The 22846-nt window shown below is 41.4% G+C and overlaps 1 long non-coding RNA gene across 2 annotated transcripts in view; it reads right to left on the bottom strand.

Annotated features, from left to right (window-relative positions):
• The window catches only part of LOC309720686, a 70203-nt gene that overhangs the window by 42119 nt on the left and 5238 nt on the right, over positions 1–22846 (bottom strand). For both annotated transcript variants that reach the window (XR_014280554.1, XR_014280555.1), the window contains exon 2: positions 3372–3427. This is a non-coding gene — a long non-coding RNA (uncharacterized lncRNA). The remainder of the gene's footprint in view (positions 1–3371; positions 3428–22846) is intronic.

Genomic DNA, 22846 nt, shown 5'->3' with positions numbered 1-22846 from the left:
CGTTTAGCTGAGGCTGCCAGAGGTCGGTTCATTTAAGCGATGTTTAGCCCTGATGAGGAGCAGAGGGGTCAGGTGGGGGAGTTGTGGCACATCTGAGAGGTTGTGGGCACCTTGTCTTGTGCCTCCTCTTCAAAGCCTAATGATCTGCTGAGCATAATGACCCCAAGATGACAAGGCCCATAAAAGCCTCGACTAGGCCTCCTCTAGCCATTGCTCACACTCACTTCACTTCAAAAATAATGTTAAAGAAAATACTTTTTCTGGTCGTTTTGTTCTCCCTGATCTCTCTCCCCCCAACTCCCAGCCACTGTACAAGCCAAGGCTCCATGACAAAAAGCCAATAGAGTTAGCTGCCAAGGCTTGGAGCTCTGAGAGGGATAACTGGCGCAGAAGGTTAAAGCAACAATGTGCTCAGCCCCATTGAGCTGCTCCTTCTGTGCTGATGGTGAATGTGTATGCGAGTGTGTCGGTGTGTGCGCGCATCTCAAACTAAGTGTGTATGTAAGGTGTCAAGGGTTGTTAAAATGTATATGCTTTGATATATCTAAAAGAACACCTGTTCACTTGTCTACTCTACAGCTCCCCATATAAAGAAGACCTAATTTGATTTCAATTAAACCTTAGTTATGAGTTTAAGAGTTTAGGAGAGACTGAGTGTATGTTTTGTTAGACGAAAAGAATATGAAGAATATGAGTAAAGCAGACAGTGAACTGCCTCAGTAAAAATGCAAATTATTGGCTTCTTTTATTTTGAAATGCCCACTGAAACGCAGTAATTTGACAGACTCTGAAGTGAAAAGTAAATGTCTGGATTTCGAGATTACAAATGGCTTTCTCTCACAGAAATTCACTATTTCATGGCTACAGCTTTTCCACAGAAGGGACGCAGCTACAATGAAAGGTGTGATATCACCTCTCTGCAAGCCATAATGGTGCCTTGTTTGAAAATGACAGGTGTACGAATGAGGCCCTCTCTTTTCCTAAGTACGGCAAACCGTGGTCATTCACTCTGCTTTGTTTTTAGCGTAATAGCCCCATTTACAAAATGTCGGTGAAATTAATGTGGGACAAATGCAGCGGTAACCGAGCCAACTAATTTTTGCTCATTCGACTTGAATTATTAATAGGTGAGAAATATACCATATGCCTTCAGAAGAACGGCATACATTCATTTTATACAGAATTGCTGCTGTTTTGTGAAAAGTGTAAGTAGCTTAACTGCTCTTTTCAAAACGGGTGACTTATATGGAGGCCTTAATGATGTATAAATTAGCCTATGTAATTATGCTTCCAGCTGCTGCCTTGGGCCAGGCTGAAACTATAGGCCCTGAGCACTGAGACTCAAGCCTTCATCACCTGAATCCCTTTTAATCAAACAGCACTAGTTTTCTCTCCTCAGATCACATTAGAGGGAGACGGAGAGAAAGAGGAATGCATTGTGTGCCAATATACATGTTTGAAAGAGTGCACTCTTCACACATGTGCTCAAGCATTATTTTTTTTCTTCACGCTTTAACGCAACCCCCTGTGCATTTTTAATTTTGAACTTTAACCAGACACACAGACAGCATCTTTGACAGTAACTTAAAAGATTTTGTCACGCATGACTCAAACTTTATCACTCTACTCGGATGTACGGCCCCGTCACTACAGCTTTAGTGTGGAGTTTGGCCGAAAAGTAACACAATGTGTTTTTTGTCTTGGTAAAGAGACGGGGCACCACCTAGTGCACAGTCAATGCTACAGCTTTAAGCCGTCCTTCTGAAATCTTTGTTGGTGATTACATTGTTTTCCAATCTATACCTTCAGCATCCAGTGAATTGCAAACTAGTTTAGTTGTCACTCTTTACAAGTTGGCTAAAATTTATTTTTTTTGTAACGGCTTTCATTTTAAAGATTGTGTTTGTCCATCTGTTGATGAAAGTTATTCCTGTCTAGGGTTACTGAAACATGCTTCAGATGATGAAGTGGGTGTTACATACACGAATTACACAAAAAATCTCAAACTGAGATCCCCTCACATCTTCTCCTCTTGCTTTCGAGTTGCAAAAATGCGTTAATAAGCATCCTCCTCTTGGCATATATGTGCAATGGATTTCATTTGTCTCTGAAACTGTTCAAGAATTACATTGTAAAACACTGTAGGAGTAGTGGTGGTGTTGAGGAACACCTCTGGTGTCTTTGTTTAATAAGTTCTATCTTTAAAACCCCATATTCTTTGCATATACAAACCCCATTTGTTTGGCAGAGCTAAGAAAGATGCAAAGCACTGTGGTCATGTTTTCCACTGACCTTATTCTGGGACAACAACAAAGAGGAAAACAACTGATGACTCACTGTAAATGTACAACAATGTGTTTGGAATAATTCCCTTCCAGAGAAAAGCTGTGGTTAAGTAAATAGTATTGAAATTTAAATGTGGATATCTATCAGTATCCCTTTGTTGTAACACGCAATGCATCAGTTATCATTTACATGTGTGCTTCATTCTGAGTACACAAATATCTTTTTCATGCAAATGAGCTTCTGTATAACCCTGACACCTACGGCACCGACAGTCATTGTTTGAGTAATTGAAAGCAATGTTTACGAGTCTGAGTAAATATCAAGAACTTATAGCCACCTTCACCGAGTTTGAATCATCATTTGTGAGTGACAAGTGTCCATCAGTCAAAGCTAACAGATGTTTTTACATACCTACTTAGAGTCGGTGTTTATTAAAATGACTTATTTGCTCAATTTGAAACAGCAGACAATTCAATATTAATAATCATTTAGGGAAAGATGCCACAATGCAAACAAACTCGCAACTGTCTTTCCATTTGTTTGGTTTTTTTCTTTCCCCCCTTACACTCCAAAGATGTTTACAGCAAACTCTGTGACTGCATGAATGTTTGTGACAAAGATGTGCGTCTTAATCGTGAGTGAAACCATATTGGGATTAATGACCAACCGCCTCCTTGTTAATTGTCGCATCAAACAGACAGGTCTTAATTGACAAAGGTTCTAGCTTGGTGCTAAGTGGACACAGAGTGGGCGCTGCCTCTAGATTGGTCTCTTTGTCTCCTTTCATTAGTGGGTCAAGCCCTTACATTAAGAAGCCCACAGTGGAGTCGTGTTTTCTTTCGTGGGTAATGAAACACACACCTGCTACTCTCGGGCAGTGAATAGAAACTTGAATCTAATATCACCATCATGTGGTTCCTATTAGGATACACAATGCCTGTGTTTTGTGTTTGTGTTGCAGGTTGCATGCTTGTGCCTCTCTTTGTGCTGTAGTTTTAAGACAAAGAAGACAGAGGAGGCAAAGATTAGTATAAGATATCGATCCAGAAGGGAATTAGGGAGCGGGGTGAAGGAAGCAAACTCACATGTGTTTAGCTTCTCTTTAGTCGACGTTGCATCCTCTCTGTCCTCCAATGGCTACCTGAGAGAGGATAAAAAGTTCCATGAGACATAAAACAAACCAAGAGACATTTTGAATTTTACAACTGAAAGGCTCGTAAATAACTTTTCTCAACAAAATATGTGGACAGTATATAAAATTGGTGGATGGGCCCAAACAGAAACAAAAAAAAAAAAAAAAAGTTGTGTGTTACTGAAATGGCCAAATTTATATATAAACACACGTGCACAAAATACACACACTCAAACACACAAACATGCTGCTCCATCTTGAAATGCTAATTTATGATTAGCATCATTATGCAGTAGTGTAATTTCACAAAAGCCTTCCCACAGTGGTGCACAAAAGGCTCATTCACCACCAGAGCTGCTCTGTGTGGGGAAGAATTATGGCACGCAGATGAATTCATTCATGTGGGAAAGGATTTATTCGATAATTATAGACCTTCACAGTTTTAATGCCACTTAATGAGGAGCTTGCATAGTGTGATTCCTACTTGGGCTGATGAATGGATGTTGGTTTTTTATTCTGGTGTTTTTTGTTTTTCTCCATACAACATCTGTTAGCCTTTCTATGCTGCAAACTAGTTGAGGCGCCGCTTGTGGGTCCTGATTTTTCTCTCTGTGTACAATAAGTAGGCAGTTAATTAATAGGCTGGTGGTCAGGCATGAATTAATATTATAATAACAGTGCTGATACAAATAGAAAATACCAATGGTACATTTTACTTTTAACAGCAGTATGACTGATGTAAATGAAATTATGATAATTACTGAAATATTTATTTTTTAACTAATAAAAATGATACAAAATATAACTTTACAGTGTTAGTTTGCACCTGACAGTAAATGTCTTGCATACCTGTTCTAGCAGCTGCAAATAAATAGCAAGCAGGTCAAGGTCGTTGATCTCTGACAACATGTTTACCATAATGTAAGTCCTAATGCCTCATAGCCATGTTTCTGTGGAGAGGTAATTAAGTTGCCAAAGTTTAATTGCTCAATCATCAGCAGTTAACAAAAAGGCATCACTACCCCCCTTATACCTTCAACGCACTATATTTATAATGGCTAACAATTACAGCAAGGGCCCTTTAGCTGGGATAGCACTAGTAAAAGCTGCCGGCACTAATGAAAAGCTATAATCACTCTGCCCACAGCAGTTATTAGTAGGGAATTATGGGTCAGTTGAAGGTCTAGTAGTTATATGCATTAAGATAAATAATGCTGCAGTTGGTGACAAGTACAGAAATAAATGCATGGCGTATAAAGCTCGACTCTTACCCATGCGCATAACTCTTTTATCCAGTATATCTTTTCAGTGATACACCGGCAGTCATTCACTGCAGCTCCGGCTGATCAGAACAGAAAAAAATATATTACAATATATAAATACACATAAATGAAAAGTGATTAACACCTATCCTGTTAAGCCAACGTAAATGATTTAACAGGATCCCAATCCCACAACAACCATCTTCAGAGTGTCATTGGCCAGACTTCTAGATCAATCCCATTTCTTTAGCCAGCAGAAGTATGCGTTGCAAACTCTCTAATTACAGCATTACTATGCAGAGTATAAGCCTTTTCTTCCCACCATCCCCTCTCTCTTTTTTTCTTTCTTCTCATCTTTCTTTCAGTCAGTCTCTCTGCTCTGCTCCGTCATCCCGTCCCGTTGCTCAGCCAGGCTCAGTGGAATGTCTCTTTGATCAAGTCTTCATTGTCGGTGACTCTGATGCTTGGCTGTCTGACGCTAAGGGGACTAGCTAAGAGAGAAGCGTGGCCTCCATGAGGAAGAGGCCTCTCCACACAAGACTGAACAATCACCAAGCATCCTGCCTCCGTTAATGAGAAGCATCTCCATCCGCTTCAATCCCCGGGCAGCATCAGGCAGGTGGAATGTTTGGGCCCTGTCACTCATAGCATTGCTGAGGACTATTAGCAATTCATTAAGTAACTGACTGACCGCCTAGCTGTATCAATTAGGGGATAGTTGATATGTCTGTTATTGTCATACTCTGAGATTGCTCGGCTTTTCATTCAGTGTCTGCTTTCGGTTTTGTACTCAGGCAGAGCTGTTACATTTGTAGTTTGTATGTGTGGTCATGGCAATGTTGGGCAATAACTCAGAGAAGCTAAAAAATCAACCAGTAAAAGGATAAGTAAGGTCAGAATAAATTAAAGATGTCGCCATATTACACGTAAAATAAAGTATTGTTAGAGTCTCTAACAGTGTGTGGTAGCATGGAAAACTGTGGGCCTCCGTTTAAACTCAAACTGCCTTTGTCTTAAAGCACAACCCTCTTCCTGTAAGAGACCATTTCAACAGTTACTGGAGGTAAACAGGTAATTTGGGCTTTCCATTGTATCAACTGACACCCATGTTTGTAAATCAGTTATTGCATGTATTCATGAGTTAACAGGAACAAGAAATAAACAGTGTGCATGCCAAAATTTAAAGCGATCACTGTTAAAATTCTGGCCAGATGTAAGACAGTGTATAAAATTTGCTTAACAGCCAAAACTCTTGTGGCCATACCTGGGTAATATATAAAATATCCCCGAATAGTTGACCGTTGTTTAGAGCCAGCTAGGCAAATCTCAGGCAAATTCCCCTTGTTGTCCACAAACACGATTCCTCATTTCACTCTATGCATTTTGATAAGAGCGTACTTCTTTGCATGCATATCTGATCATTCCATATGTAGATTCAGGTACAGTGACAGTCGATGAAAAACTAATATAAAAGTGTTGTGTAAAAGTTGCCCTGCACATGTCTATTGACTCACCTAGGCCTTATTTGCATCGAAAAACTGCAGAGGCAGTCTCCTTTAGGCTTGGTGGCCTCTTTCACTCTCCTAACTGTCACTGTCAGTTCTGACTGCTGCTTTCAGAGTTACACCCTGCCTGCAGGTGACTTTGCATGTTTTAACTTAGGTGAGATCTAGTGTGACATTTTCTGAATAACTAGAACTGATGTGGAAGAACAAAAAATAATAATTTTAAACTTGGAAAAAGGAAATTATACATTTTTTGTGTATATTATAAATCAAATGCTTTTTAGGGATTATAATTCATTTAAAAGCCATTACTCATGTTGTGGTTATAATGCTACTCTATATAAATAAGTAGCTTAGATTGCACAAGCGCAATATATGCCTGTAACTCCAAATTAACGTTTTCCACTTTACTTTAAATTTGCCATGTAGTGAGAAGTCAAGTCCCATCATGTGTAGGTTTTTATTGCATGCTAGGCTGTCACAGTATATCTTCTTCTGCAAGATAATGCATACGTTGGAAGAACTGGAATAAACCAGAATGTTTAAGGCTTGCAGGCATGCAGTCCTTGCACATGTGTTACTGCAAGCATATAGGCAAAAAGCTTATCACAATTCTTGCAGTTCAGCCATAAAAATCTTGATCAAAAGCAGCCAGATGTTGGCTACATTCCGATCACAACGATTCATGAAAAAGCAACAAAAGACACGCAGATAATGATAACTCCAATTATCACATTTTGCTCAGGGGTCAGCAGCAACAGCATTAAACAAAGTCACCATTACCTGATAAATGGCTGAACAAAACTCTTTTCTCTCCTGTGAAATTGTTTGGCAGCCATTAGCAATGCAGTGTAATGCCAATGATTGACGTTGCTGTCTACTTAGCAGTGACAAGGGATATGTGTGTATGAGGAGGGGTCAGCAGGCTGGATAGGGGGGCAGAGCAGGGGATTGATCGGGGTCTGCATTGTTGCCAAACGGGGGGCGAGGGTGTATTGGCGCGTAGACAATGAGCCCCGGCCAGCGCTGAAAGGCCCATTCTGCGGATCCCTGTTAGCTGTCTATTATCCTTGGTCTCCAGGGGGCTGCTAAATAGAGGGCATGTGTTAGGCAGACATTTATCATGTAATTACAGCACTAGGATCCGTTTCTGATGGTGTGTGATGATTACTAATAATTACTGTGCATTTCACGCCTCCAAAGGGCCCAGATGGGGTCCCAGGGCGTCAATACAAAGGAAGGGAGGGAGGCAGGACAAAAAACAGAGGGGTGAGGGAATAAAATGTGAAGAAATGAAAAGACAAATGAAGAGAGGAGGGATGGAGTCTCGCCTTAACCATTTAGAGATGCTCATTAGCTAAATGAATTGATCCATATGTGTCTAATTCCTAATTAACTGAAGAAAAGGAACACTTCATTTACACAGGAATCTCAATATGACAAATTTTCATCCCAACATTTTTTTGCAATTTTAATCTCTTTTAGAACATTATTTGTATTTATTTTAGATAAACATTCAATAAATTCAAACAAACACTCATCATAATAAATGGAACCAATAAACCTAAAACCATGGCGCCTCGTTTCATAAGCAGTATATACATTTACGCTGTGCAGAAATAATAGGAAGGTTTCTTGCAGCTTGATTTGTGGTATTGTGACTGATATACAATTGTACTCAAAAGGTTTCATATCTGTAACAAGGACAAAATGAATGGGTTAAGACTAGGGTTTAAATAAAAAAGAGAAACATCCTCTTACGAAAGCAGCCATCTTGGCTTTGTCAAAGTCAGGGAATGGGTCTGTGTGTTTCTGGAACCAATGTGGGTGAAATACAGTGGCTCGCTGTTGTATTTCTGCCCTCTACTGGAATCCTGATAAATCAAGAAGGTCAAGCTGCCACTGATATGATGTAGTAAGAAGGCATAGAGATGGGTTATGCTGTTAGAGTGCATGTGTGTGTGTGTTAACAAGTGTTGAATTGCTGTGTGTCACAGAGACCCACAGTCATTAGCTGGAAAGGAATGATCAACAGCAGGTGTAGCAGGACAACTTTTGCCTGAGTGCTGCAGTCAATTTCTGGTTCTCCTCATCCTTTTTGCCCCCCACAAATTCTCGCATTAAGCCAAACCACAAAAATCCCCCGAGAGTCCTTTATGCTCTTTTTAAGGCCACCAGCTATTCAAGTCTACAAGGTCTCCACCTGGTCAAGGCGAGCTCTCACATGAAACATACTGACTGGCAGAGTTTTACCTGCAGCACAAAAGCCATCTAAATCAGTATGGGAGGGGAGCAAAGGGGGTTGCGGTTGGGGAAGATGAGGACCGTCCTGTTTAATAGAAACAAATTGCTCTCCACTTCCCAGTGACACAGATAGCAGACCATTTGTGCTTGCTGGCCTTTGTTGGGAACAACAGAAAGGAAATGTACTCATCCTGGCCAAGGATAAAGTTCGGGGCTTTTTGTTACACGCCAGTTACCTTAGCCTCTGTGCCCACCCCCTTGAACAAGCACAGCGGTTAAGTAGTTCAGGTGCCTGCTACATTCTGTTAGATTAAAGGTCCCTGCTTTTGGCCTGAGTTGAATTGCCTCAGCTGGCGTTGAAGGGAGTGGAGGGGGCGGGAGGTGGGGTGGGGGGTGGGGGGGTGCAGCAAAGTCGTAGGGCCATGGGGCATGAATGGACATCTTGTGCGTATTCACAGAGGCGAAACGCTTTGGGACAGCGGGACAGCCTTTTTCTACACGAAGAACCTGAAAGAAAGTCTGTAGGGTTGGTTGATGTGTAGAGGAGGGGTAGATGGGGGTGACGGTGGGGGTCCCAACTCCTCACCCTCCATGTGCTGCTCACATTATATCTTAACCCACATTTTTTCCCCAGATTGGTGGAAATCTTTACATTTGTGTCTAACTTGGATGAGCGCAAGGTGGGTGTGTGGTTGGATCTCAAACTCGGTTTTTGGAAAGTGGAAGCACATTTTCTGGATAAAGAAAATGGACACAATGAACCCAGGGCATGTGGGGCGGGGTGGGGGGATGGAGTGTCAGTGTAACTGTGCGCCAATGCACACCTGTGCTACCCACTCACTTATATAGAGTGGCAGTAAATTCAGGCAACCCCCAAGGACATGGAACAAAAGGTGATTGAGATATGACACATAGTTCAACTTACAGGCAACTTATTTATTGGTAGCTGCAGATCTGACTGCAAAATCCTTCTCTATGTGGTCAGAGACGAATGGAGATTACAGCTTCCCTTTCAAGAGCAAAAGAGCGTCTAACTTTCAGGACCGGGTGCTTAATATTGTGTACTATAAAGCTGTGCCATCAGTCAAAGACTCTGCACACCTACTTTCTCTCTCCTACATCAGCCTGAAAGTGGTCAAGCGATGATGCATACAAAGCCTGAGCATGTCTGACTTCCACAAACTCATTCCCAAGGTATGGGGTCAAGTACAAGAGTCAAAGGTGAAGTCTGTCCACAGGATTAGATTCCAGTGTGGGGGGGAAATACTTTAAAAAAATTGGAGTGACCGTGCATGAGCAGCAGATGAGTATTTCTGCCCTCCCCAAGCTGTTTTTTAGTGGACTGCTACAAACACTCTCTGAAGTAAAACTGCATTAGTATATCTCTTTGGATAATTATATCTTGTGACAGGATTGCAATAAGGTCAGGGTGCCGTATCACTCTATAGAACAAACCACATGGCTCAGTCTGTGTGACATGAAGTAAATGTTCAGTAATCCACATCTTAATCTTGTGCAGCGCTCAGTGCAGCTTAAAGAAACTGATACTCCTGTGACTACTTTAGCGGCTGATTGTGTTACCTTTACAATTCGGCTTTCCCTCCTTCCTGTTTTGTACCCTTGGAATGCCCGATAAAAGTATCCCCACTGTGGCTTTCCACCTGCACAGGAGAGGACATGGCAGTGGTCTAGGGTCGGAATTAAAATTCAGTCCCTTGGGGGAATCAACATGGGGTTCTCTAACCTAGGTTAAGGGGTTGAGGAACTTAATGAAATAAAAATAATTTTTATAAGTGCTAATATCACTTACATGCATTATGAGACATACAGTATTATAAGATAAATGGACAAACATTTAATGTTAACAACTGATCATGTGAATAGTTACATTTTTTTTTATAGATGTAAGCAGTCGCTTGCAAAGAAACACAATTTTTTTTGCTGCTCTGTAACTCTAGCTCATTGTTTGGTTAACTTGTGTTTTCTGATTGCTCTTTGCAAGCTTTGCAGCTTTGTTTTGATCTAGGGCTGGCAACTAACTGGGGAATGTGGAGCATGTAGCAGTGAACCACAGAGCATATTCGGTGGATATGTAAAAAGGCAACTGTACTATAAAATGTCTGCCATCAAAAGTGGCTTTATATCACTGATGTGTTAGCAGTTGGTTTATACTCCCACTTACAGGCAAAAAAGTCAGTTACCGCAGATTTAAGAAGGGTCTGTCCATTACTGTGGTGTTGTTTAGCAATGCAAATACCAATGCAAATTACTGCATCTGTCCACATTTTGAGAAACTCCAGTGCTAGATTATTAGAATGTTTGAAGTACAGAGAAAAAGCATTAGTTGGTGCAGTACAGTCAAACAATGCAAGTTAAAATCCATTCAGAAGTCAAGGAAAATCTGACCAATACTCCAGGAGTAATAGGGATACTTGCAAAAATGTGCTGGAAAACAAGAAATGTGACCTTGACCTTGAGAATGATTTGGCTAAACCATTAAGTGATCCTTGTGTGCCAGTTCACCAAAATCTGACCAATTCTCTAGGATTGATTCTTGAAAAAATGAAAAATGACCATATAAGTATAAAACCATCATTCTTTCCAAAAACAGTTTTTATTACTTCAGGCAATTCAGAGAATCTAATCTAATACCAGCAACTTGGATATCTAATGAAAACAATGACTGGTTTGCCAAAGGAAAGTATGTATCAAAGTATGTTTTATTTAGATCAGCGGTAAAGAGAACATCAAGTTTCACCATAATAGGTTTGCAAAAATCACTTTTACAAAAAAAAAAAAAAATCTCTTATTTTATTTTGCAGCAACTAAACTCATTTTAAGCTTACTGTGATGTATTTGAAAGGCTGATGATCAACTTTCTATGAATAAGCCACTTGACTTTTCACCAGCATTCAATTAGCTGTGATGCATCATATACTAAATCTGCTGCCGACAGTGAAAAGAGTACTAAGAAAAATATAAATGAAGTTGCAACAGTCTCTGCTAGACAAATTAAGACTGGCACCCATTTGGATACATAATATATCCCAATATGTGTTAACTAGAGCCCAACCAATGCATTTACCTGCAGGATCATAATATGCTAACAATAACTTCTTATGTCAGCTTGACATATTTTAACAGTTTCTCATACTGATGCTGGCCTATAAAGCTCTGAATGGTTTAGGACCAAAATACATCAATGACCTCCTGACCCAGTATGAACCTTCCAGATCCCTCAGGTCATCTGGATCCGGTCTTTTATCAGTTCCCAGAGTCAGAACCAGACACGGAGAAGCTGCATTCAGCTTTTATGCTCCTTATATCTGGAACAAACTCCCAGAAAGCCTCAGATCAGCTGAAACACTCAGTTTATTTAAATCCAGGTTGAAGACTCACCTGTTCTCAGCTGCATTTGAATAAAGCACCAAATCCACACTTTAAGCTTAAATTTCAAAACTTACATTTAACTACTGATTTTATCTACTGTTCTGATTTTATCTGTTTTGATTTTATATACTGTTTTGTTTGTTTGTTTGTTAATTAGTTAGTTAGTTTATTTGCTTGTTTTAATCAATTTTAAATCATGCTTTTTATTTGTTCTTGTTTCTAATGTCTCTGTAAAGCACTTTGAATCACCTTGTTGTTGAATTGTGCTATACAAATAAACTTGCCTTGCCTTACTAATGTTAGACACATCACAAAAAAAGAAAATCAAACAATTTTGTGTTGTGATGTCTGGCACAGTTTTTTATACGACTTTCTCCACAATAACAAGTATTCATATGCAAAGCCTGTGGTTATAGTTGTCAGCAGACAGTAACATATTTCTTTTCTTTCTCTAAATTCTGTTTCATTCTATGCATGGGGAGGCAATTTATCTGTCAAGGCTTCCAAGAGAGGTAGGTCACTTTGCCCCCCTCTGCTCCATTATACTGACAGCAGCCTTATTAGCCACAAGGGAAACCAGCCGCCACATGAATTTGGCCACTGTTCACCTATGGGGCCAGGGCAAGCTTCTGTTACAATAGCGCCAATGATGCTAAGATTTTCTTTTCAGTTATTATTTTATAAATATATTAATTATGACCTGGAGATGACAGTCCAATCAGATTGTCAGGCACCAAGTCGTGGGCCCCCACCTCCACTTTGGTGATAAGTTCTCTCAGGTTTCTAGAGCTGTCATCCAGAAGCCCTGGACTTCTTATCAGCACTGGGCCTATTCTAGGGATAATTTCCTGTGTGTTGTAATTAAATGGTGGCTCTTTGATGGTGTGTGCCTCCATTTTTAATGTAGGAACCACTTGATGTTTGTTTCAGTGGGGATGCGTTAGGGTGACACAGACCCTTGATCAGGGGCAAGGATAAAGAATATGGTCTTTTTCAAACCAACACATACAGGAAGCAGAACATCAAAGGTGGCTCCATTTGAGCAAGCACACTTCTTTAAGCATTTATTTACAGAATACAAAAAAGAGTTTTTGATCTGGTAGATCATTCCTGCTAACTAACTAAAAAAAGTGTCTGTGTTACTGAAGGGCAGAAACGTGCTGACATTCCAGATAAACCTAGAAATCCAGTTTCCACTGAGTTAGAAGTATTTTGACAAATACTGCCAGAACAGGCTGGAGCTCCAGCAACACTTGAATTATACAGAAAACTTTAGCATTTATTTTTGGCTTGTGGACTTCTTCAGGGTCATCATCGATCACAGTTACACAGCAATGAGCTCTAAAGCTGCTCCAATTGTCCTCCGTTGCATCTGAAACATTGGCTACCATAGCAGTGTAGTATTGCAACATGGCATTTGGGTCTTCTAATAGGAAAATAGGAACATAAATAGTGCCATCATTGCCAAGACCTGGCCCACATCTGGTTGACATACACCCTGCCATGACACCAGTCAGTCAGAAGTGCCTGCTTGATGCCGGATCTAGGGAAGACCTGTTTTCTATGAGCCTGGGCCACATAAACCAAACCATAATCGGGCGAGGTTACATAAACAGTGCCATCTACGCCAGGCCTGGCCCATATCCGGAGGACATACCACTTACCATGCCAGAAGTCAGCCAGCAGTGCCGGCTTGACACCGGATCCGGGCCAGACCCGTCTGCTATGTGTGTATATAGCACAAAGCAGGAAATAAACAGCTTCAGACATTTTATAACACATAAAAATAGTCACATTTACATTTGCATGTTTTAGGCAAAGAAGCCAGGTGGATACTGGATGCACACAGATTGTCAAAAGAGCAGCGAATGCACCAGAATATTACCTTTTTATTCAAAAGAACAAAAGACTTTATACTTGGGAGCTGTCAGGTTAAAGACTAAAATTCAACAGCTTTGGATGTATGTATATTCAGAAACAGCTCAAGAATTGTTCAATGTTCAAGAGCTCCACAAACAGATCTCAACAGAACTGTGCGCCCGGTCAGAAAAAGTTCATTAACATGTGCCAAACTGAATCACCTTTTTTTTTTTTTAACTCACCTGTCAGTTAGTCTAATCTTCCCGCCTGCAGTCTGAGAAGGATAAAGACTGTTGTGACATGCTTAGCTAAATAGTAGTGGTTTGAGGGTTGAGGTCAGGCATGAGGTCAAACGCTGCATAGAGGACCAGGAAGTGAAACAAAACAACAAAAAACAGGCTGCTCCACTGTGATATGTGAAATATCTGCTGCACACAATATGATTGAAATGTAAATACAATACACAAAAGCACAGTATGACCACATATGCAGTATTAGCAACTGATAAACCATCTAAAAATGGAAATGCATGCCCCAAGCAGGAAGTACATTCAAATCCTTCCTGAGACACGTGTGGTATGCTCTGTGCAGTATTCTTGGAAATGGATATGTGACACAGAGCTCTCCCTGTAAAGTAGCCATGCTGCTGGAACCATCGAATCAACCACCGTGCCATTGGGTCTTGTCTGACAGCCGTCTGGACTTTAAAAAAGGGTGATAACTTAATTTCTACTCATGTCAACACTACTGCGGGGGCCAAGAGGAAACTGTGGGCCTTTTGTGTGTCTGTCATATCATCCTACATTTTGTGGCCCCAAGAATGAAAAATATTTAAGTGACTTTGATGTCCCGGATCTTGTTGAACTACTCCGATGGCCTGAAAGCATTTGTGGTCTGCTTTCTTTGATGCTCATCTCACTTATGTCTTTATCCTTAGCATGTAAATTAGAAAATGTGTTTGTTTCCATCCGCTCAGGGTTAGCTGTGAGACAGAGCCAGCAACAGTAAAAGGTACCCTTGCTGAAGCAGACACAAGTGCAGGTTTAGTGCTGGAACAACCCTGAGTTAAGGGCGTTGACAGCAGCTTCTATCTGCCAATCTCCCTGTGGATATTGTTGCAGTACTGGCAGACAGACAGCCAGGGCTTGTGGGCTGACAGATGCCCTCTGTCATCAGGTTATCATTTCCAATTAAACCCTTTCATCTAAACGTACAGTCAACTCCTTGGCAAGCCAAAAAATGACCTGTATAAGACGTTATTAGTCCATTTCAACAGGTCCCCATTTTTCCCCCCCAACCTCACCACTGTATCTGGGGGGGTTGGGTCAATCTTTTAAAGCATTACGGTTCTAGATTCTTCAGCTATCTTGATCCAAATAGTTCAGAACTTCAGCCGTCTACGGTGGTCACGTTCTGTTTAGAGATAAACTTTCATAATTGCTTTGGATTGACACACCGGCATGCCCTCTCTAACATGTGTACTAGCACAAGGGCCTTTTTGTCTTGGCTTGTTCTGTCAGGACCCACTATGGACAGCGTTGTTCCTGTCCAGTATGCAGAAGACATGAAGGAATGCACGCAGAGCTCAGTAACTGTCTGCTGAAAAAAAAAAAACTCACAACGTCTCATTTCCTTTAATAAGACGGCCTCTAAGGCATCCGGATGGCCCGACTAAATGCAGATTAACCCCTCAGAATCATCAGCAACCACTCAATCAACGTGACTAACTCAGTCATGGGTGTGTGCAAGCATACCGAAAACCATAACGCACACTTCAAAAGTCTTTATAGTTATCAGCAGTAATAAATAAGGATCATTTAAGGATTAGACTGGGCTAAGACAAAGAAAGCACATGCCTTTGTTCATTCCAAAGCAACAACGAACTCCAGCTGGAAGCTGAAACAAACTTTATGCAAAAAATAATTTAAAAGGAACATAATTCTTTCATTTTAAATTTAAATTTCATATTTCACACTAACGTAAAATAAATCCAAACTGCATTTACTCAGTTTGTTTTTTTCTTACATCCAGAACAATAAAATTGCATCTTTATACAATCCCCACACATACAAAAAAATGAATATTACGATTAATAAAATCATCAATGTCTGTCCAGATCTCCCACACAAACGCCAGACACATTGCATACTCATCCAGTCCACATGATTACCTTTTGCCTATAAAGAAAACACAACTTCATCTTGCTGTAAACATAATATTGCCAAATACAGATAAAATTGAGGATATTATTTAGCTGCAATAAAACTTAGAATTGTCAGCACCTTGATATCTGGATAAATACTACTGTGAAAAACTCTTGACCCAACTTTATTTATTTTTCTAGGAAAATGTTAAATGGATGCAGTGATTCATTGAAACATGTGCAAGCATAAATAGAAAAGCAAAAACAAAATTTGTAAGATTCAAACAAGTTTTAAATTCAACAGTCTTCATCATCACCTGATCTCTCTTAAGTAGGTCCTCTTGTAATTTCTTTAAGTCGTCTTCAGAAACAGCTGAAGGTCATTCCAAAGCTTGTTCTATGATTACTATTTAATCAATATGGTCAGGTGCAAGGATTGGACTGAAAAGGAATGAAAAGCAGCCAATGTCAAAAGGAAAACCTTAAAATCCTGGAAAACTATTGCTCAAGAAAAAAATGACAAGAAAATTCCTCTCAAAATATAAAGAAATGAGGGGTAGCTCGAGACTTTTGCACATTAATGTTTCAAATTTCAGATTTCTCTAAGTCAAGTTTCTTGTTTTTGACCTTATTAGAAGATATCTGAGTTGTACATTGAGTGAGAAAAGTAACTGCATGCTCCCACAGCTTTGGGCTATAATAAGCTTCAATGCAGCTTGGCTACAACCTTTAAACCAATCTGTAGTTCCTGGCCAACTGTTCTGGCATGTGAGTTTGCTGTGTGCTTCGTCTAGTTTTACAAAGAGGGTTTTAAGTGCAATTCAATTCACAATTTCCTCTCTAACATAAGATATACTCTCCGAAATGTAGCCCCTCTAACCAACACCAACTTCCTGCTCAAAGACACAAGTGTACACTAAGGAAGCAGTCAAGAATACAGTTAAGTGCAGCATTAAACCCAATTTCAGATTGACCCCTTTCCATTTGCTTAATCTGCTTTAATCGGTGAAAGGATATTCAGAGAAAGGATAGACATGTCCATCGGCAGGTTGGAGAAGGTACACAGAGCAGTAAGTAAACTTGGGAGAGAAAGGAAAGCTGTAAGATCAAAATAAAGTAAAAATATGACAGGAATCAAAAGGAAAGTAAAGAAAAAAAATGGGAACAGGCAGTGAGAGAGACAGGAAACGAGAGCTTTATCAAAGCGCTGAGGAAAAGATACACTGTCAGAAATACTAGGATAATCCTCTTGGTTTAATGGTTTTGAAATGCTATGAAAGATTAGGTAAACAGTCCATTTAATTAACGGGGAAAGAAGTCAATTGGGCATGGAGCGTGAAGCAGCTCACAATGCTTCTTTCATATCCTGGTGCTACTGAGAGCAGAGATGGTCACAGGGATGTGTTGGCACAGAATATATTTTGCGCATACCTCCCCTGGAGAGGGTGCAATCTCACACTTTCTGAAGATTTGGAAACTTGAGTTGACATGACAAAGTACTCTGTGACACCATGTACAAGGAAGATAAATTAAGTAATACTGTAAGTAAAGTAAATCAGAAACTGGATGGAGAGTTTTGATGACAGGATTTCATGCCAAGCTAAATACTTCACTTACTCATCCCTGTAATTTTGAAATGCACGATCTGACAAACCAGATCTCTGCAGGCTCTCCCTTCTGATCCCTCTCCATATCCTCTCTCCCAGATAAAGGTCAGCTAGCCCAGGTGCTTGCCCTCCACTTGACTCCTTTCCAATGGACTTTGACTAAAGCAGATTCTGCAGTGACCCAATTTAACTCATCTATGCATGATCAAATACCCCAAATACAGCTTAGCTGGGCCAAGTCAAGGTCTAGGACATTAGTCATATTGCAGTGAAAATGTTGGAGGTGGGGGTGGCCTGAGTAGACTTGCTCATTTAGCAATCGCCCAGCCCCACCCACATCCCACATGTAAGGTCCTAAGGAGCAACTTGAAATGGTTTCTTGAAAATTGGTGTACTTTTACATAATATTCTCGATATACAGCCATAGAGCACCTTAACAGATACACCTGTGCAGTTCAATACAACAACACTTTATAAAGGATTCTTTTACCAAACCTCTACATTCTCAAAAATTGTTGGTAAAAGAGTTAGAAAACTCTCCAGCTTAAGTTTGTTTTGTTTTTTTTGTTTTTAAATCAGGTCATATTGCATATAATATAATGCAGAACATTACATTTTACTCCCTCATTTATGTCAGTGTGGCAAAAAAGACGACAAACACTGTCATTTCACTGTCATTTCTCCTCAATCTTCCTTTAAATAAGAAAAGAAAAATGCCAGGATAAGGTTAGCAACAGTTTCAACCACTTGATGCATAAAAACCTTGAAGTGTGAAAGAACAGAAAACTTGTCTTCCATACGAAAATCAGACACACACACACACATCTATGACTCCCATCTATCCTTGTTATACACGAAGGACACTGAAATTGAACATTGACGTGTAACAAGCTGCAAAATGGCCAGATATCGTCATTATTCTGAAAATATCACCAGCCACACAGAAATAGAAATAGAATAAAGGATATGCATCAAGGAGCACTACCATTTTAGAATCAGTGTCTCCTTTCAAGCCCAGTCGCATAAACAAATATCTTCTGCTACATTCGATGGACAGTATGAATACTTTTAATTGCTCCCTCACTCGCACATTTGTCAACTTCATAATTCACCTCCTTAACGTCGCCATTAAACGTCGCTCTGCCTGTTTAAGAATGCATTTAAGTAGAAATGAGGTTGAACACAGTAAATGGGTGATTTGTTTGGTTTACTGGGACTCTTGACCTTTGATCTAGGGCACATTCTTTACTGACTCCACTGGATTGGAAAGAACAGATAACCACAAATGCAGAATTAACCACTTACTGACCATGGCGACTAATACCTTGCATTTCCCCAAAGTGCTATACAATGAGGTTTAACAAGATGATAAAAAAAACATATTCTTCAATGCATATGTGGAAAAGGAAGATTTATTTTCCAACAGATACTCTTTGTATGCAAAGAAATAAAAAATTAAGCAGGTCTGATTTAACATGCTTAAAGATACCAGAGAATCCAGAATGGCAGCTAATCCCCCCATCTATAGCCAGAGGCTGCACAAGGCAGCATAAGCTCTCCTGTCCTCCCTGCTATCACCTGCCTATTTACTGCCATGCCATCCCTACGGCACTTTCAGCCACTCTCCCTCCCTTTCTCTTTTCCTCTCTTTCCATCCGCTAATCCTCTTTAAGGACATTACCTGCTAATATATCCAGTCAGAAGGTATAAAAGCCCAGCTATCTCTTTACTGCCATAGGCAGTACGCTAAATAGGCCATTAATGGAGGAAGGCAAATGGGGGAAATCGTGGTTTTGACCCCAAATACCATTCAGATCTTGGTCTATCCGAGTGGCTGTTTGAGGTGTAGCATGTGTTGGGTAACAAGGAGCCAATGGAGAGGAAGGGGATTGTGTTAAAAGAGCTAAAGTGTGGCTGGCCTTTATTAAGGCATTTCAAAAGATCAAATGTCTTTGCTGTAATTTGCTAGCAGATCGTTAAAAGCACACACATTGCCAAGTTTCAAAGTCGGGAAATTAGGATCAGATGAACATTTTTAAGTTATTTTACATCATATTTTAAAAATATGTGTATATATATATATATATATATATATATATATACATACACACACACACACACACACACACTTTTCAAATATGATGTAAAATAACTTAAAAATGTTCATCTGATCCTGGTTTTTTTATATATATATATATACAAAAAAAAAAAAAAAAACACCCAGCACGCCCCTGCGGGCGGTTTATCCTTCAAGCTCGGGTCCTCTACCAGAGGCCTGGGAGCTTGAGGGTCCTGCGCAGTATCTTAGCTGTTCCCAGGACTGCGCTCTTCTGGACAGAGATCTCCGATGTTGTTCCCGGGATCTGCTGGAGCCACTCGCCTAGCTTGGGAGTCACCGCACCTAGTGCTCCGATTACCACGGGGACCACCGTTACCTTCACCCTCCACATCCTCTCGAGCTCTTCTCTGAGCCCTTGGTATTTCTCCAGCTTCTCGTGTTCCTTCTTCCTGATATTGCTGTCATTCGGAACCGCTACATCGATCACTACGGCCGTCTTCTTCTGTTTGTCTACCACCACTATGTCCGGTTGGTTAGCCACCACCATTTTGTCCGTCTGTATCTGGAAGTCCCACAGGATCTTAGCTCGGTCATTCTCCACCACCCTTGGGGGCATCTCCCATTTTGACCTCGGGACTTCCAGGTTATACTCGGCACAGATGTTCCTGTACACTATGCCGGCCACTTGGTTATGGCGTTCCATGTATGCCTTGCCTGCTAGCATCTTGCACCCTGCTGTTATGTGCTGGATTGTCTCTGGGGCATCTTTACACAGCCTGCACCTGGGGTCTTGCCTGGTGTGATAGACCCCAGCCTCTATGGATCTTGTGCTCAGAGCTTGTTCTTGTGCTGCCATGATTAGTGCCTCTGTGCTGTCTTTCAGTCCAGCTTTGTCCAGCCACTGGTAGGATTTCTGGATATCAGCCACCTCCTCTATCTGCCGGTGGTACATACCGTGCAGGGGCCTGTCCTTCCATGATGGTTCCTCGTCTCCCTCCTCTTTCTTGGGTTTCTGCTGCCTGAGGTATTCACTGAGCACTCGGTCAGTTGGGGCCATCTTCCTAATGTATTCTTGGATGTTCGTTGTCTCATCCTGGACTGTGGTGCTTACACTCACCAGTCCCCGGCCCCCTTCCTTCCGCTTAGCGTACAGCCTCAGGGTGCTGGATTTGGGGTGAAACCCTCCATGCATGGTAAGGAGCTTTCTTGTCTTTATGTCAGTGGCTTCTATCTCCTCCTTTGGCCAGCCTATTACCCCAGCAGGGTACCTGATCACGGGCAGGGCGTACGTGTTGATGGCCCGGATCTTGTTCTTACCATTCAGCTGACTCCTCAGGACTTGCCTGACCCTCTGCAGGTACTTGGTGGTTGCAGCTTTTCTAGCGGCCTCTTCATGGTTCCCATTCGCCTGTGGGATCCCCAAGTACTTGTAACTGTCCTCTATGTCTGCAATGTTGCCTTCTGGTAGTTCAATCCCCTCAGTTCTGACTACCTTCCCTCTCTTTGTTACCATCCGACTACACTTCTCCAGTCCGAACGACATTCCAATGTCATTGCTGTATAGCCTGGTAGTGTGGATCAGTGAATCGATGTCTCGTTCACTCTTGGCATACAGCTTGATGTCATCCATGTACAGGAGGTGGCTGACAACTGCTCCGTTCTGTAGTCGGTATCCGTAGCCAGTCTTGTTAATGATCTCACTGAGGGGGTTCAGGCCTATGCAGAACAGCAGTGGGGACAGAGCATCTCCTTGGTAGATCCCGCACTTGATGGTGACTTGTGCTATGGGCTTGGAGTTGGCCTCTAGTGTTGTACGCCACATCCCCATTGAGTTCCTGATGAAGGCTCTTAGGGTCCCATTGATCTTGTACAATTCTAGGCATTCCAGTATCCAGCTGTGGGGCATTGAGTCATAGGCCTTCTTGTAATCAATCCAGGCAGTGCACAGGTTGGTCAGTCTGGTCTTGCAGTCTCGGCTGATTGTTCTGTCTACCAGTAGCTGGTGTTTTGCGCCTCTGGTATTCTTGCCAATTCCTTTCTGTGTCCCGCTCATGTATTGACCCATGTGCCTGTTCATCTTAGCCGATATGATGCCTGACAGGAGCTTCCATGTAGTACTGAGGCAGGTTATTGGTCGGTAGTTGGAGGGGACCGGTCCCTTCTTGGGGTCCTTGGGGATCAGGACCGTCCAGCCTTCAGTTAGCCAATCCAGGTGTCTCTCGTTAACTAGCAGCTGGTTCATTTGTGCTGCCAGACGCTCGTGGAGTGCAGTCAGCTTCTTCAGCCAGTAGGCGTGAACCATGTCGGGCCCTGGTGCTGTCCAACTCTTCATACTGGAGACCCTTTCTTGGATATCTGCCACTGTGATGGTTACTGGACCCTGTTCAGGGAGGTCGCTGTGGTCAGCCCTCAGATCCTCTAGCCACTGAGCATTGCCGTTATGGGTTGCATCCTTCTCCCATATGCTCTTCCAGTATTGCTCCGTCTCCAGCCTTGGTGGTGCTGTTCTCTTATTGTTCCCTTGCCACTGAGAGTACACCTTTGCTGGTTCTGTGGAGAACAGCTGGTTTATTCTCCTGCCTTCTATCTCTCTGGTGTACCTCCTCAAGCGGCTGGCCAAGGCTGTGAGTCTTTGCTTGGCAGTTTCCAAGGCCTCAGGTATGGACAGCTTGCTGTATTTCTTAGGCACCTTATTTGTCGCACCTTTCTGCAACTCTGTTAGTTGGCTAACCTCCCTCCGTGCTACTTTGATCTTGCCCTCTAGCCTCCTTCTCCATGGAGGGTACTGCCCCTTGTCGCTGTATATATATATATATATATATATATATATATATATATATATATATATATACTGAAAGGCTGCAGGGGCCTGGCTTTAACTACCGTGGGTCATACCCCCCTCACTCTCTCCCTTTCTGTTTATGCTCTACTCTCCTATCAATTAGAAAGGGTAAAAATGCACCCACCCCCAAAAAATGCTCTCCACTGTTCTCTGTTTCACTATTATGGATGTAGTCTCCACTGTGGTAGAGGACATTAAACATTAAATGTGTAAAAATGTGTTTAAAAAAAATGTGGGCTAAGTAAAACGAAGAACATTGAAACTTGAATTACAAACCTACTGTCATTACTAGGAAGACATAAAAACATGGCAAAATCTCTGAGCTGCTGCAACTCCATGAATGGGCTACAACAGTAATGAGACAAGTATCATCATTTTAATAAACATTTTTAACTGACAACTGACAGAAAACAAATCACACGTATATTGATGTCTCATGAATAAATAGTATATTAATGCCCCAAAATCTAATGTTTACACAGTCATTACATCAAAGTGAAGGGGTAACTTCACCCT

This window comes from Aulonocara stuartgranti (genome assembly GCF_965226115.1).
Source record: "Aulonocara stuartgranti genome assembly, chromosome: 13".
NCBI classification, from domain to species: domain Eukaryota; kingdom Metazoa; phylum Chordata; class Actinopteri; order Cichliformes; family Cichlidae; genus Aulonocara; species Aulonocara stuartgranti.
The sequence above is the reverse complement of the archived record's forward strand: the minus strand, read 5'-3'. Positions and strand labels throughout refer to the sequence as shown.